The sequence below is a fragment of the Schistocerca piceifrons genome, chromosome 3, assembly GCF_021461385.2.
Source record: "Schistocerca piceifrons isolate TAMUIC-IGC-003096 chromosome 3, iqSchPice1.1, whole genome shotgun sequence".
In the NCBI taxonomy this organism is placed as follows: domain Eukaryota; kingdom Metazoa; phylum Arthropoda; class Insecta; order Orthoptera; family Acrididae; genus Schistocerca; species Schistocerca piceifrons.
In genome coordinates this window covers 899,748,891-899,761,823 of record NC_060140.1, presented here as the reverse complement: position 1 = coordinate 899,761,823, position 12,933 = coordinate 899,748,891, and positions in this window count along the sequence as shown.

The window sequence follows — 12,933 nt, the reverse complement described above, 5'->3', positions numbered from 1 at the left end:
CTACTGTACAGCTACACTATTGATGACAAACAGCTGGAGACAGCGTCTGCCGTAAGACATCTAGGCTTAACTATCCAGAGCGGCCTTAAGTGGAATGACCATATAAAACAGATAGTGTGAAAAGCAGAGAACACACTCAGATTCATCGGAAGGATCTGAAGGATATGTAACTCATCCACGAAACAAGTGGCTTATAAGGCGCTTGTTCGCCCGATTCTTGAGTATTGTTCATCTGTCTGGGATCCCTATCAGGTAGGACTGATGGAGGAGATAGAGAAGATCCAACGAAGAGCGGCGCGTTTCGTTTAGCTGGCGAGAGAGCGTTTCGGAGATGCTAAACAAACTCCACTGGCAGACGTTACAAGGGAGACGTTGTGCGTCGCAGAGTGATTTACTATTGAAATTTCGGGACAGCACTTTTCGAGAGGAGTCGGACAACATATAACTTCCCCCCACATACATCTCGCGTGTTAACCAAGAGGAGAAAATTCGAGAAATTAGAGCCAATACAGAGGCTTGCCGACAATCATTCTTCCCACGCACTATTCGCGAGTGGAACAGGGTTGGAGGGATCAGACAGTGGTATTGAAAGTACCCTCCGCCACACACCGTTAGGTGTTTTGGGAAGTATGATGTAGATGTAGATATATCGAAGAAGCGTTGAACTAAAGAAAAGGGAGATTATGGAACTGAATTAAAATTCAAGGTGAAAGGATACAAGATTCTGTGATGGCATTTCCTATCCTCAATCAAAGTGAGGAACATTCAGATTGCCAGTTGAAGGAACGGTCTCCTGAGCAAAGAAAAGCGACTGAGAGTAAAACGAGTAAAGACTAAGGTATTCACTGTTGATCCTTTCAATAATTCTCACCAAAGGTATTGGGTAAAGCCTTATAAAAACTGAGCATGTCGTTTCATGTTCAGTTTTCATTCAGCCTTATTCACTCTCCCAAAAATCAGTTTATCGTTGTTAACCAAGATATTTTATAGCTCAGCCCTTTGACTTTCACTAACACTCTCAATTTAATCCACTTTCTCTCTGAGTAACTGTCCCTTTTCAACACTCCAGTCTTTACAATCGGTATAATTTTCTGACTGGTAAATATCGCTACAGATATCCAGTGTCATCATTGTTATCTTTACAATCCGGATCTGAGTATCTTCATCCAGTAGTTGTTCAATGAAATCTGCTTACACTTCAGCCACATTACATAAAACTATAATCATCTCCTTTGCACAATCAATTATTTGTTAAATCCATCCCAAAAATTAGATTTAAAAATTTTATTTCAGTTCATATCCTTCAATGTCAGATATAAAGTAAACTTACCTTTTTACTGCTTTACTAAATTTTCCTGTTGCACTGACTACCCCTCCTCTGGATAGAGGTATATTTACAATTTTGTTATCTTTCTTTAGATGTTCCCATAATACTTCAGACAAAGCAGATTACCTCCCAGTGTCCAGCCAAACCTTTTCTTTATAATTTTAGGTAACGTTATTGGGATCTAAAGCATTCTTTCAGTTAAGTAAAATTAGTAAAAACAGTCTTGACTGTACAGTCGTTTATTAAAAATATGACCTGTTTCGGCCTCTAGTAGTAGTGAAATGAAACCGGTCATATTTTTAATAAATGACTATGTGATCAGGACTGTGTATTTACTAATTTTCCTTTTCCTTTATGCCACAAATGTTAATCATTATTATAGGTAGCCTCTTCCTACTCATTTCTCCTTTGTTTTCTTCCCTTACCAAATCCTGTTCAGTTTCCCCTGATGTCAAATCAGATCTGATTAAACTATTAAATTCCATAGTGATATTTATACCTTCATGGATTTCTTCTTTATTTCCTCTTCCCCCCTATTTTGGATCATCTCCTCTTTCCTCTTTCTCAACAGATTCTATGCATTCGTAATCTTTTATTTCCAACTGATCTGTGCCACCTTAGGGCCCGTAAATGTTTTCGTGTACACTGATGCTTGGCCAGCAACCTTACCAGATGCTAAGTTAGTTTGATTTGCAGATGGTACAGATACTGAAATAAACATCAGTTCAAATGTTATTTTAGACGAAGTTGTTTTCTTTTTCATGGAAATTAATAAATTGTGTCTAGTCAATTTAGTTGCATAAAGCTTCGAAAAACCTAAAAATATGCAGTTCAGAATCTGCCGCAGTTTCTGCCCAAGTACTTAAATCTATTTAATTTTGGGATTAAAAAGTGATTGATAATTCCGTTGGAATGAGAAGTTCTGAAACACCTAAAAATTCATAGTTTGTAAAGTGAATGTAGTCAGTTACAGCTGATGCACAAATACAAAACTGGCAAGCTTTGTTTGTTTTCATTCCGCAATGTTATACAGTATCATCCTTTTGGTAAATCATCAAGCCGACCTTAGTTTTCGAATTCCATGTGTAATGCTAATTATTTGTAATGTAAGTTGAAGAAGGTCTTATCGAAGAACTGAATGTAATGCCAACCGCTTCTCAGTGTATTTAGCATATGACGAAACATTTCATAGTAAATGCACTGAAGAGTCAAAGAAACTGATACACCTGCCTAATACCGTGTAGAGCCCCCATGAGCTCGCAGATGTGCCGCAACACGATGTGGTATGGACTCGATTAATGTCTGAAGCAGTGCTGGAGGGAACTGACACCACGAATCCTGCAGGGCTGTCCATAAATCTGTAAGACTATGAGGGGATGGGGATCTCTTCTCAACAGCACGTTACGAGGATCCCAGATATGCTCAATATTGTTAGTGCCTGGGGAGTTTGTTGACCAGCAGAAGTGTTTAAACTCACAAGAGTGTTCCTGGAGCCACTCTGTAGCAATTCTGGACGTGTGGGATGTCGAATTGTCCTGCTGGAATTGCCCAAGTCCGACAGAATGCACGATGGACATGAAGAGAAGCAGTTGATTGGACACGAGGCTTACGTACGTGCCACCTGTCAGAGCGGTATCTAGACTATAAGGGGTCCCATTTCACTCTAACTGCTCACGGTCCACACTATTATAGAGCCTCCACCAGCTTTTATAGTTCCTGCTGACATGCAGGGTCCATCGATTCATCAGGTTGTCCTCATACCCGTACACGTCCACATTTGAAATGAGACTTGTCCGACCAGGAAACATGTTTCCAGTCATCAACAGTCCAATATCGGTGTTGACGGGCCCAGGCAAGGCGTAAAGCTTTGTATCGTGCAGTCATCAAGTTTAGATGAGTGGGCCCCGAATCCGAAAGGTCATATCAAGGTGTTTCGTTGAATGGTTCGCACGCTGACACTTGTTGATGGACCAGCATTGAAATCTGCAGCAATTTGAGGAAGGGTTGCACTTCTGTCACGTTGAACGATTCTCTTCAATCGTCGTTGGTCCCGTTCTTGCAGGATCCTTTTCCGGCCGCCGGGATGTAGGAGATTTGATGTTTTACCGTATTCCTGATATTCACGGTACACTCGTGAAATGGTCGTACGGGAAAATCCACACTTCATCGCTACCTCGAAGACGCTGTGTCCCATTGCTCGTGCGCCGGCTATAACACCAGGTTCTAACTCATTTAAATCTTGATAGCCTGACACTGCTGCAGCAGTAACAGATCTGACAGCTGCGCCAGACACTTGTTGTCTTATAGAGGCGTTGCCGACGGCAGCGCCGTATTCTGCCTGTTTACATATATCTGTATTTGAGTACGTATGGCTGGCCGCAGCGGTTCTATGTGCTTCAGTCTGTATACCTCCCATTGAAGCTGTAAGCCGAGCTAACAGAGTCAATCTCAGAAATATGAACAGTTTTGAAAAGCAATTTAAGACACTTGCTTTGGCCCAGGTCGGTGTTCATTATTCAGAAGCATTCGTTTGCTGTAGCTTTCCGACAACAATAAAAGTTTAGTTAGTAATAAAGTATAATTGAAGAGGACTCCCACTTCTTCATATTCTTTGATCAACTTCTCAGCACTACCGAATGTTGTACTTATTATTAGCTGTAACAGATAACCTGAACTCAGTAAAGAGATCCGCAGAAGAAATCCATTCTAATTGTTTTTTGGTTGGAAGATACCTGACTCCAATAGCCAGCTAGCATCATACGCACTTTAGTATTTATAAATTATATTCTTTTGGTAACATCAACATCTGATACGTCACTAAAATGCATAAAAGTCTGAAATTTGCTGCCATCCTTGACCACCATCCCACCTAATATTCATGGTGTAAACATTAACACTAGAGTTACTTTGTAAATATATATTACGTATAGTGTTAATATTTGCAGTCATTTCCCTCATTTACTACCAGTAACTCTGATTATGGTTTATCATAAAGATAAGAAAATTTTCGTCTTTTGCAGTTGAAACTTATACTTGAATACAAGACATGATTCACTCACTCATGTTAGGACCTTCAGTGGTCAATAATACACATATATAAAATTATTTAATTACACGTATTTTGATGTGAGATTTGTAGCGATTCTTTGGCGTTTTTTCGATTTAACTACTTCCATTTATAGTTATATATTTCTGTTTTTTACTTAAATATATTTTTCTAATTACATTTATTTTTCACAAAAATATAACTAAGAGACACAAACCTTTAACTATAAACAGAAATAGTTAGGTCGAAATAAACTACCAAAACGTTACTGTAACTCTCACATGAAAATATGTATGCTTCAATAGTTTTATACGTATTACAGACTACTGAAGGTGCCTAACATGAATAGGCGAAACATGTCTGGTACTCAAGAATAAATTTCAGTTGCAAAAGACTGAAATTTTCTAGTCTTTATTATAAAACGTAATTGTACTATGTGTCTTCCCGTGATGTTCCACATCGTCGAGGAACTAAGCACTGTGCATCTACAAAATTATCAGTGCCTCTCTCTTGATATAGTCTACAAGAATTTCGCGGATTGCCCTCGACTGTCTTATAGACCGCCTGCCGGCGGACTACCCAGAACCAATATCGACTGGGCCTTCCTAGCGGACTGCGTGTCTCTCCCGTCTTAGGGGAATTACGTAACACAGTAGCACGGTGGCAATGTCCCATCGATCCCATCTCCGTCGTTGAGTGCAATTGGTATGGAAGTCCAACCGGATACAGTAATTATTCCCTAACGCAAGGCCAGGACTCTAGAACAATAGTAATTCAAATTAATGCTTTGTAATAAATGGAGAAAGGACGTGACAAAGACAAAATGGAACTAAAAATGAAGTTAAACACATTTTAACAAATAATAATCACGTTATACTAGATAGTAGGGTACTAAACCACTTAAGATTGGCAATTGATTGTAGACCGCAAGTAAAAACAATAATTTGCTCGAAAAATTAGTCAGACAGGAAGTCTGAAATGTATACTATGAAACTTCATTAAAGAATAAGGTGCTGCACTGGATTAAATGATGGTGCAGCTATTTAGCAAACATATTTCTAGAAACAGCAAAATATTTCGTACATACGAAGAAAGTAAAATCTGTTAAAGAGAAAGCGATATTCACTTGCACTATCTGTAAATGTTTTGCAGGAGACGAAAGACAATATGACAAAAACTGGTGAAACAAACGACTGAAAAAAGCCATAAAGAAAAGGAAACACTCATTTATGTTGAGAAGACACCAAATTTCATCAGTTATGATGGCAGGTGACACAAAACGTACCAAAAAGAGAAAATTATGCTCTGAATAGTGATTCTGGACGTATCCCCATAAGACGAGAGGTGGGAACACGCAATACAACCAGAAACATTGTCTAATATGATCTTTTGGTGGTCCAGGTGTTACTGTGTCGGGAAGCATAATGTCTCTTAAGCGCGCTGACCTACAAAACATCGAACACGGCACACTCACCGGTCAGAGCTATTGTAACACTTCCCCATGTGTGTCTTTTCAGTGGTCATTTGGCCCTGACGTAATTTTTATGGATGACAGGGCGCGACAGTATCGGACAACGCAGGTGGAGGAGCTATTGGAACGACAGGATTTTCAGAGAATTTTCCGGCCTGCGCGTTCCCCCTACTTAAACCACTGAGCACGCACGGGGAGCCTTGTTGCAGCACTTGCACGTACACCAACGTCCAACCGTCAGTTCCAAGGGTGTTGGTGGAGGAATGGAAAACCCTACCTCGAGGCCTCCTTACCAACCTTCCGACCATCGGGGCAGCACGCTGCACAGCATGGGCCGACGTCCATGGTGATGATGCACAATATTAAGGACCATGCCCCGTTTGTACCGTCTAGGTTACCACCATAAATTTTAAGGTAATTGTTGTCTTTAAATAGAAGCAACATTCCTGTTGGTCTCATTGTGTATTTCTTTCTATTACGTTCTCTACCACACTGTGGCTGTTCTTTCTATGTGTGGTCCAAGTTTCATTGGGCTACGTTATTTTGCAATAACGCATCATGCGAAAGTTGACTTTCATCCTTAATGTGCCACTAACTTATTTTCCGACAGAAATTTGTAGAAACTGAAAAAATTGTTTTAGCCACAGTGTATATTACTTATTTCAAAAGCTACTATTAATATTCATGTTTCAGTACTTAACTATATTGGTAAAATTATTGGTGGTGAACTAAACTAGCAATATGACTTTGGATGTCAGTAGGGAAATGCAATCAACTGAAAAAAAATATTTTGGATGAAAATATTCATTTAGCCTTTTTATTAAAAATGAAACTTCTCCAGCTGTACTTAAGATTTCATATTTATTTGGCTACTAGTTTCGACGTTCCGTCAACGCCATCTTCAGGCCCTATATAACACACCATACATAAAACAAACAATGTGAGACATTAGTAGTCGATGAGCTATTGTACAAAATAAATATATTATAAACATATTATGTAAAGAATGACTTCATTAAAAGTGGTTATATTTCGTTCATTTTCATTACGATGCAATTTACCTTGACGTTAGCAACAGTACTGACAGATTATAAATCAGTCGGTAATATACATTTGCCGACACTGTTAATGTAGTCTGCGTTTGAAACAAACAATACAAATTATTAGCGAGCACGCCTATAATGTATCATTGCTTAGTAGACCGGTAGAGTAAGCAATCCTGATTCTTGGATAGATGGATAATTCACAGATCTCTGGCTGAGATATTTTTCGTTATTTGTGATCATTCAGGAAACATGTTGTACTGATTGTATGCGTTTTTAAATTTTACGTACCCCCTAATAAGTAATGCCGTACTCCTGAGAGTACGCGTACTTCTGGTTGAATATGGCTGCACTACACTTGTGGTGTCACCGCCAGACACCACACTTGCTAAATGGTAGCCTTTAAATCGGCCGCGGTCCGTTAGTATACGTCGGACCCGCTTGTCGCCACTATCAGTGATTGCAGACCGAGCGCCGCCACACGGCAGGTCTAGTCTAGAGAGACTCCCCAGTACTCGTCCCAGTTGTACAGCCGACTTTCCTAGCGATGGTTCACTGTCTACATACGCTCTCATTTGCAGAGACGACAGTTTAGCATAGCCTTCAGCTACGTCATTTGCTACGACCTAGTAAGGCGCCATATTTAGTTACTATAATTACTATCTTCAAGAATGTATTCTGAACAGATAATATTGTGAGTCATGTACCGTCAAGAGCGATGTTCATCATTAATGGATTAAAGTTAAGTGTCAAACTAATTACGTCCGCTTTCTGAATTCTCATTCTTTGTCAGACCTCACGTCAGTACAGTTCTTCACTCCTCACGCCAGCCTGCGTGAGCTAAAACGCGTGCATTTCGGCCTCCACTCGTAACACGGTGTTGGCTCTTCGCTAACACAAAAACACGGCCACGGCCACAAAAACAACTATAAAGCACTTTAACTACATTCTTGTAGGGTCTCCATCTAATGAGTTTATTTGATAACGATTGCAAATGTCCACCTCAGCTGGAATTACGATTAATAAATGTAATTGAAATAAAGTAGCTTTTCAGGTTCGTTTACAGAAGAAGCCCATCACAACAAATTGGGGTGCTACAGTGCGTAGTGTTTCAATTCCAACAGGCGGAGGAGTGTTTGTGTGCGTGGATGTTGACCGCCTAAGTGTGGAATCCTGTGACAGAGGGAACCTGATATGGCAGCCACCACTTGGGCGGTGTCGGTGCTCGCCTTGACACCCTAACCCCGCAAGCCACAAGAGGACCTTTGTGTCGGCACACCACTGTAACACACCCTGCGGGAAGTTTAGATTTGCCTGTAAGAGCTCAGCGCCGCAAGTAACAGACATTTCCTACGTAGGTGCGTACAAACACAGACACAGCAGATCACCCACCTTAACAGGCCATACCTTGCAGCCGTCAAGGGATCGTTATTTATATTCTTTTATGAAAATCCATGCAACATTCCCCACGTAACAACACATTGCAGGAGTTTGCTTACATAAATGAGTGCAGTGATTACAACAAATAGAGCATGTAACAGAATAAAGCAAAGATTAAGGTTTTTGCTTGTCAACAATGAAGTCAAGAACATGACAAGCATGGCAAATGAAATCAGTCATATCCTTATTATAGGATACACATATCCGTTTCTTTAAGTGATTTAGGGAAAGAAGGAAAAACCTGAATCGGAATGGTCAGGCGGGGATTTGCTTCCTTGTCCTACTGTCGGCGAACCTCTTCGGAGGTTGTGCCTGCAATTCAAAAGAAACGGCCATGAAAATGGGCGAAAGGAGTGCTCTTGCAACAAGACAATCACCAATGCAGTCCGACAACCACGGTGCCATTGTTGACATGGCGCTCCAGGTATTGTCACAACTACTACATTCTCCTGAATTAGTCCCTTCCGATTACCGCCTCATGCGGGTTATGAAGAAACCTCTGCACAGACATCATTTCCCAGGCATCTGCGAACTACGAGCACATGTTTTGCGTTGGGTGTGACAGACTCCAACAAAGTGGTTGAGGGGCCCACAGAAGTTGCCACATCTGTGGCGCAAGTGTATAATGCTTATTGTAGACTATGTCGAGAAAGAGCAGTTATTTGATGAGACATTGAGATTCTTATAGATTTTATATATACGCACATATATACACGGAAGCGCTAGAGAAACTGGTATGGGCATGAATATTCAAATACAGAGATATGTAAACAAGCACAATACGTCGCTGCCGTCGGCAACGCCTATAGCAGACAACAAGTGTCTGGCGGAGTTATTAGATCTTTTACTGCTGCTACAGTGGCAGGTTATCAAGATTTAAGTGAATTTCAACATGGTGTTATACACTCCTGGAAACTGAAATAAGAACACCGTGAATTCATTGTCCCAGGAAGGGGAAACTTTATTGACACATTCCTGGGGTCAGATACATCACATGATCACACTGACAGAACCACAGGCACATAGACACAGGCAACAGAGCATGCACAATGTCGGCACTAGTACAGTGTATATCCACCTTTCGCAGCAATGCAGGCTGCTATTCTCCCATGGAGACGATCGTAGAGATGCTGGATGTAGTCCTGTGGAACGGCTTGCCATGCCATTTCCACCTGGCGCCTCAGTTGGACCAGCGTTCGTGCTGGACGTGCAGACCGCGTGAGACGACGCTTAATCCAGTCCCAAACATGCTCAATGGGGGACAGATCCGGAGATCTTGCTGGCCAGGGTAGTTGACTTACACCTTCTAGAGCACGTTGGGTGGCACGGGATACATGCGGACGTGCATTGTCCTGTTGGAACAGCAAGTTACCTTGCCGGTCTAGGAATGGTAGAACGATGGGTTCGATGACGGTTTGGATGTACCGTGCACTATTCAGTGTCCCCTCGACGATCACCAGTGGTGTACGGCCAGTGTAGGAGATCGCTCCTCACACCATGATGCCGGGTGTTGGCCCTGTGTGCCTCGGTCGTATGCAGTCCTGATTGTGGCGCTCACCTGCACGGCGCCAAACACGCATACGACCATCATTGGCACCAAGGCAGAAGCGACTCTCATCGCTGAAGACGACACGTCTCCATTCGTCCCTCCATTCACGCCTGTCGCGACACCACTGGAGGCGGGCTGCACGATGTTGGGGCGTGAGCGGAAGACGGCCTAACGGTGTGCGGGACCGTAGCCCAGCTTCATGGAGACGGTTGCGAATGGTCCTCGCCGATACCCCAGGAGCAACAGTGTCCCTAATTTGCTGGGAAGTGGCGGTGCGGTCCCCTACGGCACTGCGTAGGATCCTACGGTCTTGGCGTGCATCCGTGCGTCGCTGCGGTCCGGTCCCAGGTCGACGGGCACGTGCACCTTCCGCCGACCACTGGCGACAACATCGATGTACTGTGGAGACCTCACGCCCCACGTGTTGAGCAATTCGGCGGTACGTCCACCCGGCCTCCCGCATGCCCACTATACGCCCTCGCTCAAAGTCCGTCAACTGCACATACGGTTCACGTCCACGCTGTCGCGGCATGCTACCAGTGTTAAAGACTGCGATGGAGCTCCGTATGCCACGGCAAACTGGCTGACACTGACGGCGGCGGTGCACAAATGCTGCGCAGCTAGCCCCATTCGACGGCCAACACCGCGGTTCCTGGTGTGTCCGCTGTGCCGTGCGTGTGATCATTGCTTGTACAGCCCTCTCGCAGTGTCCGGAGCAAGTATGGAGGGTCTGACACACCGGTGTCAATGTGTTCTTTTTTCCATTTCCAGGAGTGTAGTAGGCGAACGAGCGATGGGATACAGCATTTCCGAGGTAGCGATGAAGCGCAGATTTTCCCGATTTCACGAGTTTACCATGAATATCAGGAATCCGGTAAAACATCAAATCTCCGACATCGCCATGGCCGGGAAAAGATCCTGCAAGAACGGGACCAACGACGACTGACAGAAGTGCAACCCTTCCGCATATTGCTGCAGATTTCGATGCTGGGCCATCAACAAGTGTCAATGTGTGCACCATTCAACGAAAGATCATCGATATGGGCTTTCGGAGCCGAAGGCTCACTCGTGTACCCTTGATGACTGCACGACCTAAAGCTTTACGCCTCGCCTGGGCCCATCAACACCAACATGGAACTATCGATGACTAGAAACGTGTTGCCTGGTCGGACGAGTCTCGTTTCAAATTGTATCGAGCGAATGGACGTGTACAGGTATGGAGATACCTTTATGAATCCATGGACCCTGCTTGTCAGTGGGGGACTGTTCAAGCTCGTGGAGGCTCTGTAATGGTGTGGGGCGTGTGCAGTTGGAGTGCTATGGCACACCTGATACGTCTAGATACGACTCTTGCACGTGACACATACGTAAGCATCCTGTCTGTTCACCTGGATCACCTGCATCCGTTCATGTCCATTGGACTATTCCAGGAGGACAATGCTATACCCCACCAGTCCAGAATTTCTACAGAGTGGCTCCGAGAACACCCTTCTGAGTTTAAACACTTCCGCTGTTCACCAAACTTCCCAGACATGAACATTACTGAGCATATCTTGGACGCCTTGCGAAGTGCTGTTCAGAAGTGATCTCCACTCCCTCGTATTCTTACGGATTTATGGCAGCCATGTAGGATTCATGGTGTCAGTTCCCTTCAGCAGTACTTGAGACATTAGTTTCGTCCATGCTACGTCGTGTTGCGGCAGTTTTGCGTGCTCGCGGGGCCCATACGCGATATTAGGAAGGTGTACCAGTCTCTTTCGCTCTTCATTGTAAATCCCACTTTGCTCTACATTACATCCTTATGCCATTAGTCAGCCACCCAGGCTGCCTTTTAATACTAGTATCCTGTTCAGAACGCTATAATGGAAAACAACTTTCAAAGAGCATGAAAAATGTGTTAAGGAAAGCATTATGTTTGTCATCTGTGTTACTGGCACCATAAACACCCCGCCATTCTCGTTCCTTAACGAGGTTTCATTTCAACATAGTTTGTAATTATATATAACATTTGTTTGAGTAGAAAAACCTTTTATTGTTAAAATTTGTGCATCATGGTCTGAAAGTCGATGTTGCCTTTTACTAACAGAAAGTCCATGTAGTAATGAACAATGAACAAAGATATTGTCCATGGTTGTGCTACTGTTCCCTGCACCCTGATCGAAAAAAAAAAGCAGTCTGCATCAGATCACCTCAATTTAGGAGATCTTCCAACATACTTTTTTTTGCACAGTCACACACCAAATTAATATTGAAGTCACCACATATAAGTGATTTTTAGTACTTCCTACAAAGTGAACCAAGAACCCTCTCTAGCTTAAGCAGTAATGCTCTGAAGTCAGAGTGAATAGATGGTCGATACGGTGAGGCGAAGTGGCGTCCCACGCTTGTGGATCTTCGTTTAAGGCATAAGCAGCAGGGGTCTAGGTGGCTATGGGAGAAGATTCTTGACCACACTGTCTCCCACCGAAGAGCGCTTGAGAAGTTCAGATGTCTTCCTTATTATTCTCGATGTTCGGTCGCTTGGGAGTTTTCGGTAAGTATCTTAGTAGTTCATCCATCCTGGGAATCGAGGCTCTCTACGATTCGTCGTGTTATCGTTCTTGATACTGGCAAGATACCAGTCCTGGGAATTCCAAGAGTATAAAGAATGTTTTAAGTTTCAAGTGGGATAATAAATGCTAAAATTTTTATTTTCTTGTCATATAATTACAAACTAAAATTTTATGATTTTTTCTTTATTTTTATTGTCAAACTTTTCTTTCTGCCAAATTTCATGATTATGGATCAACGGGTAGTACTCTGTGTATTTTAATTAGTGAGTTTGCCAATACCAAATATGTAATATAAACCTCCATTTCTTTTGATTGTGTTGACTTAGCAGCTTAAGACTTTTACAACGCCAAGAGACCGTACACCATAGTATGTTACATTAATTATAACTTGATATTTCTATCCAATGCTGAGAAAAAGGAGTCTTAACAGACGGACAGACAATAAGATAACAAATGACAGGAAAATAATTGGAGTGGTAAATGACAATTTAACAACTTTCGGATT